The 5,046-nt window shown below is 41.7% G+C and overlaps 1 non-coding gene across 1 annotated transcript; it reads left to right on the top strand.

Annotated features, from left to right (window-relative positions):
* Positions 1-3,633: 3,633 nt before the first annotated feature.
* Positions 3,634-3,740, top strand: LOC121206802 (small nucleolar RNA R71). The gene has a single exon (XR_005901975.1). It is a non-coding gene; the product is annotated as a small nucleolar RNA R71 (small nucleolar RNA).
* Positions 3,741-5,046: the final 1,306 nt, after the last annotated feature.

Genomic DNA, 5,046 nt, shown 5'->3' with positions numbered 1-5,046 from the left:
TCGGTGGGTCCTCGTACTGTAGAGGGACATTATCTGGAATGTCCTCGTAGTCCTCATCCTCGGTAGATTGGGCGAGACGATACTGGGGAAGGTAGGTTCCTCGGCGCCTCTCGATCATCCTCATACTAAGCATGCTCGAGATACCTTGTGGAGACATCTGGCCAATAAGGGTAAGGGATGATTCTTGAGCCGCAGTGTTGAAGAGCCCAAAGTGTCGTGCCAGTTGAGTCACGTAGGGGCCAATGGAGATGACCTCCTTCAGATGTCGCTCCGTCTGGTGCTGAATCACAAGGGAAATAAAATAGTCAAGGTCGATGATGTGCCTATGCAATACACCATAAAAAGTAGGCGTCATGAGTGTTGACGACACCAGTGCTTTCTCGCCTTCCTGTAATCGTGTAAGCCAAAATGGCATGTAGGTACCTCAGGGAAGGTGGGAGAACTGATGCCTTGGAGCAGTTAGGATTGTAGAAGGCCGTGCCAGGAGCCAAAGTGTGCCAGCACTTCAATGGGGAGAAGTAACTGAGAGTGTCTAAATCATTCTCCTCCTTGAACTCCTCTGTATATAAGCCCAGTGCAGCACCGAACTCTGGGAAGCTTAGCTGGCAGATTAATCCGTCTAGGCGAAATTAGACCATGCCAAGATCATCGTAGTTCGTTATTACGGTCTGAAGATGGAACGTTGAGTATAGTTCCATCGTGAGCTCAAGGTATGTTGGCTCGATGATCCCAAAGAATAGCTCCCAAGGGTTGGTGGTTACGAGGGCCCGAATCGTATCAGCCAACTGAACTTGTTCTACGGTAGCCCAGTCGATTCAGTGGCCCGCAATTAAAGGTCAAACCCTAGGTGTTTGGAAAAGTTCTTCTTGAGGTCCACGGGGGAACTGTAGGAGAGGGTGACGAATGCTCCCTTCCTCTTCTTTGAAGCAGGTACGACAATTTTCTTTCCTCTTGAAGACGACATTGTATAAGCTAAGGGAGGAGATTGGGCATCGATAATGGAGTTGGAGGCAGCGCAAGGGCTTGGCGGGGAGGGCGTGTGGACTTGCAGTGGCTAGGGTTAGGGCTTTTGAATGGGGAAGAAAGTGAATAGTGCAGGGTATTTATAGATCTTGGAGCACACGACCAGGGAACACGCCCGTGTGACCCGTGTGATTCACGAATTTTGAAATTGGGTGCGTCTGACATTTAATACACGCACGTGTTCCTTGGGCGTGTGGGTGCACACGGCCGTGTCAGACGACCGTGTCTAGCTTCGTTTACTTCTCCCAAGCCCATGTATGCAGGCCCCACGCCCGTGTCAATCTAACAGGTTCGACCATGAGTACTAGACACGGTCGTGTCGTACGCCCTGCTAGTTTCTCAGTTTCAACCATGGGTCTTCCACACACGCGTGTCGCACGCCCGTGTTGTTTTGGCAGGTCGACCACGGCCATGTCGCACGGCCATGGCATTTTATCGTAGCCTATGTTTGGGGATATCTTTGCCCTGTTTTCACATGGCCATAAGCACGCCCGTGTTCATGGCCGTGTCTCTATGGAAAACCTGTACTCAAGAGCTCCGTTAGTAAGTTAGATGTTGAAGACTAAATTTTAAAGAAGTTAATACAGTTAGTGCTCGAGTTGCCTCCCGAGAAGCGCTTATTTATAGTCTAAGCTTGACTTACCTCTTCGTTGAATGATCATGGTGGTTTGAGGAGTTTATACTCTTCATTCCTGCTATCAATCTCAAAATAAGGTTTTAAACGTGTGTTGTTTACCTTAAAACTGCCGAACTTGGGATGACTCACCTTGACAGTACCGTAAGAGGGATTTCTTCATTCGGTGTGGTAGCGACAATATGTGGATCTGCAGCATCTAATAAGACTCTATCACCAACCTTAAGTTGATTTGGAAAGGTATTGAGCTCGTTCTGTCGTAGATTTGGTTTGTCGGGTGTTCTTGGTTTATGCGTCCGCCATTCATCTAGCTCCTTGATTTGTAATCTTCGATCTTCATAAACAGGTCCTTTACTATTGCTTGAGAATGACTTGTATGCTTCCTTCAAACTCATTTCCTGTAAAGTAAGTTGTACCATATTGTCATTTTTAGGAGAATGGGTTAAACGATCACCTTCAATTCTTGATCGGTTGCCAGAATTGTGAGCTTGAAGGGTGATTGTTTCGTCTCCCACATAGAGTGTGAGTTCACCTGTGCCAACATCAATAATAATTTTAGCAGTTGCTAAAAAGGGACTTCCTAGAATTAAAGGAGTGTTGCTATCCTCCTCTATGTCTAGAACAATGAAGTCAACGGGAAATATGAATTTATCGATTTTAATTAGCACATCTTCAATAATACCCATAGGGAATCTTATAGTTTTATCTACTAATTGAATGCTCATCCTAGTCTGTTTGGGTTTCCCGAGACCTAATTATTTAAATATTTTGTAGGGCATGACGTTGATACTAGCCCCTAAATTGGCTAATGCGTTATTAACATCTAAACTACCAATTAAGCAAGGAATCGTAAAACTCCCTAGATCTTTTAGTTTGTTTGGTAGCATATTTTTCAGAATAGCTGAGCACACTGCGTTTAGCTCCACGTGCGACGCCTCATCCAACTTCCACTTATTTGCTAAAAGCTCTTTTAAAAATTTTATTACGTTTGCAATCTGCGATAGGGCTTCAATAAACGTTAAGTTAATATGTAGTTTTTTTAAGAGTTTAAGGAATTTACCTAATTGTTCATCTGAACGGTCTTTCCTTGTCACGTTGGGGTATGGCACACAAGGTTTATATTCGACATTCACCGATTTGTTTGTATTTTGAGTTACCTCACCTTGACCTTTGCTTACCATAGTTTCTTGCCTCGATTCTGGTTCAGGCTCTACAAATCCTCTTTACCTTGAACATTAATCGCGTTGAGCTATTCCCTTGGGTTGGGTTCAATATTACTTGGCAAACTACCTTGTGGTCGTTCGGAGATTAGTTTGGAAAACTGGGCTATCTGAGTTTCGAGCCCTTGGATCGACGCTTGTTGTTTTTTAAGTGCTGTCTCAGTGTTCTGAAAACGGGTTTCTAACACCGATATAAACTTTGAGAGCATCTCTTCAAGGTTCGGCTTCTTTTCTTGTTGGTAGGGTGGTTGCTAAAAACCCGGAAGATGTTGTGGTCTTTGATTTCCTTGTCCTCTTCATGAGAAATTGGGGTGGTTCCTCCAAACTGCATTGTAAGTGTTGCTAAATGGATTGTTTTGAGGTCGAGGATTATTACCCATGTAATTTAATTGCTCTTTATCCATGTTGTGGTCATAAGGTTGGTATTTCGAATGGCTTGTTCCACCGCCACTTGCTTCGCATTGCATCACTGGGTGAACCTGTGAAGAACTAAGAAAACCATCAATCTTTTTATTTCAGAGTTCTACCTGATTATAGAGCACGGTGACCAAATTGCCGTTATAAAAGCCGACTATTTTCGTTGGCTTTGTCCTTATGACTTGCCACTGATAGTTATTTAGTGACATCTCTTCTATGAACTCAGAAGCATCTTCAGGTGTTTTATTGTTGATGGTTCCGCCAGCAACTGCGTCAACCATTTGTCGAGTCGAAGGATTCAGACCATTATGGAACGTTTGAACCTGTAGCCAAAGCGGTAACCCATAGTGAGGGCACCTCCTCAGTAAGTCCTTGTATCTCTCCCATGCATCGTAGAGTGTTTCTAAATCCATCTGCACAAAAGAAGAGATATCATTACGTAATTTAGCCATTTTAGTCGGCAAAAAATATTTTAGTAAAAATTTTTCAGTCATTTGTTCCCAAGTAGTAATTAACCCTCGTGGTAACGAGTTCAACCATTGTTTAGCTTTGTTCCTCAATGAAAAAGGGAATAGCCAAAGACGAATGGCATCATCAGAAACACCATTAATTTTAAATGTATCGCATAGTTCCAAGGAGTTGGCTAAATGAGCGTTAGGATCCTCATCCTACAAACCATCAAACTAAACAAATTGCTGTAACATTTGAATAGTGTTAGATTTTAATTCAAAAGTATTTGCAGCTACAGCAGGTCTACCTATGCTTGATTAGTTCTTGTTAAATAAGGTTTAGCATAATCATAAATAGTGCGTGGAGCAAGATTTTGATTAGCCGATATTGCAGGAGGTAGCTGATTGTCTTGGTTTCCAGCCATCTCTTCGGTTGGGGGTTGAGTATCGTCTTCTTGCTTGATCTCTGTGTATCGTAAGCTTCACCTTATTTCTCTTTGATTTCTGCAAACTGTACGATCGATTTCTTCGTCAAAAAGTAATGGTCCTGACGGGTTTCTTCTAGTCATAAACTATAAAAACCTGCCAAGAGAAAGAAAAAAAAGTAAATTAATAAGTAATAATAATAAAAAAATTAAATTGCAAGGAAAATAAATGGCTAAAGTAATAAAAATTGAGCGTTCCTAATATCTTAGTTCCCCGGCAACGGTGCCAAAAACTTGATCGCGTGATTTCGTGATAGGTTTTAAATATTTATAATTACTCGTTCTTGAACTAACTATTATTGCGATGTAGGCAAGTGTACCTATCGAATAGTAGTATAGTTTTAGCAAGACTGGATTGTCGAACCCAAAGGAACCAAAAGTACTAGTAATGACTGCCTTTTAATTATCTGGCCTAAGAATAAAGAGGTTTTCTTTTAATTAACTAATTATCTAAACTAAGAATTCACAGACAATAGAATTGAGGAATTACTTTTGGGAAAATCAATTGAATGAAGGCAATACCTAAGGAAAAATCCACCTAGATTGTACTTGTTATTCTAGCTCCGAATCAGACGATTTATTCATTTAACTTGTTCCGTAGAGATCCCTAAGTTATGTTATTATCCCTATTCAAGACTAATAACGTCTAATCCATAGATTGAATAATTGAGACTTTTCTCTAATTAACACTTTGGGGTTGCATTAACTCGATCTATGGATCCCCTTATTAGGTTTCACCCTAATCCGGCAAAATCTTGTCACCTTATGTCTAGGCACGCAATCAACTCCGCTTAATTATGACAAATGTACTCTTAGAC

This window comes from Gossypium hirsutum, chromosome A09 (genome assembly GCF_007990345.1).
Source record: "Gossypium hirsutum isolate 1008001.06 chromosome A09, Gossypium_hirsutum_v2.1, whole genome shotgun sequence".
NCBI lineage: Eukaryota > Viridiplantae > Streptophyta > Magnoliopsida > Malvales > Malvaceae > Gossypium > Gossypium hirsutum.
Note: the sequence above shows the minus strand (reverse complement) of the source record. Positions and strands in the feature narration are given on the sequence as shown.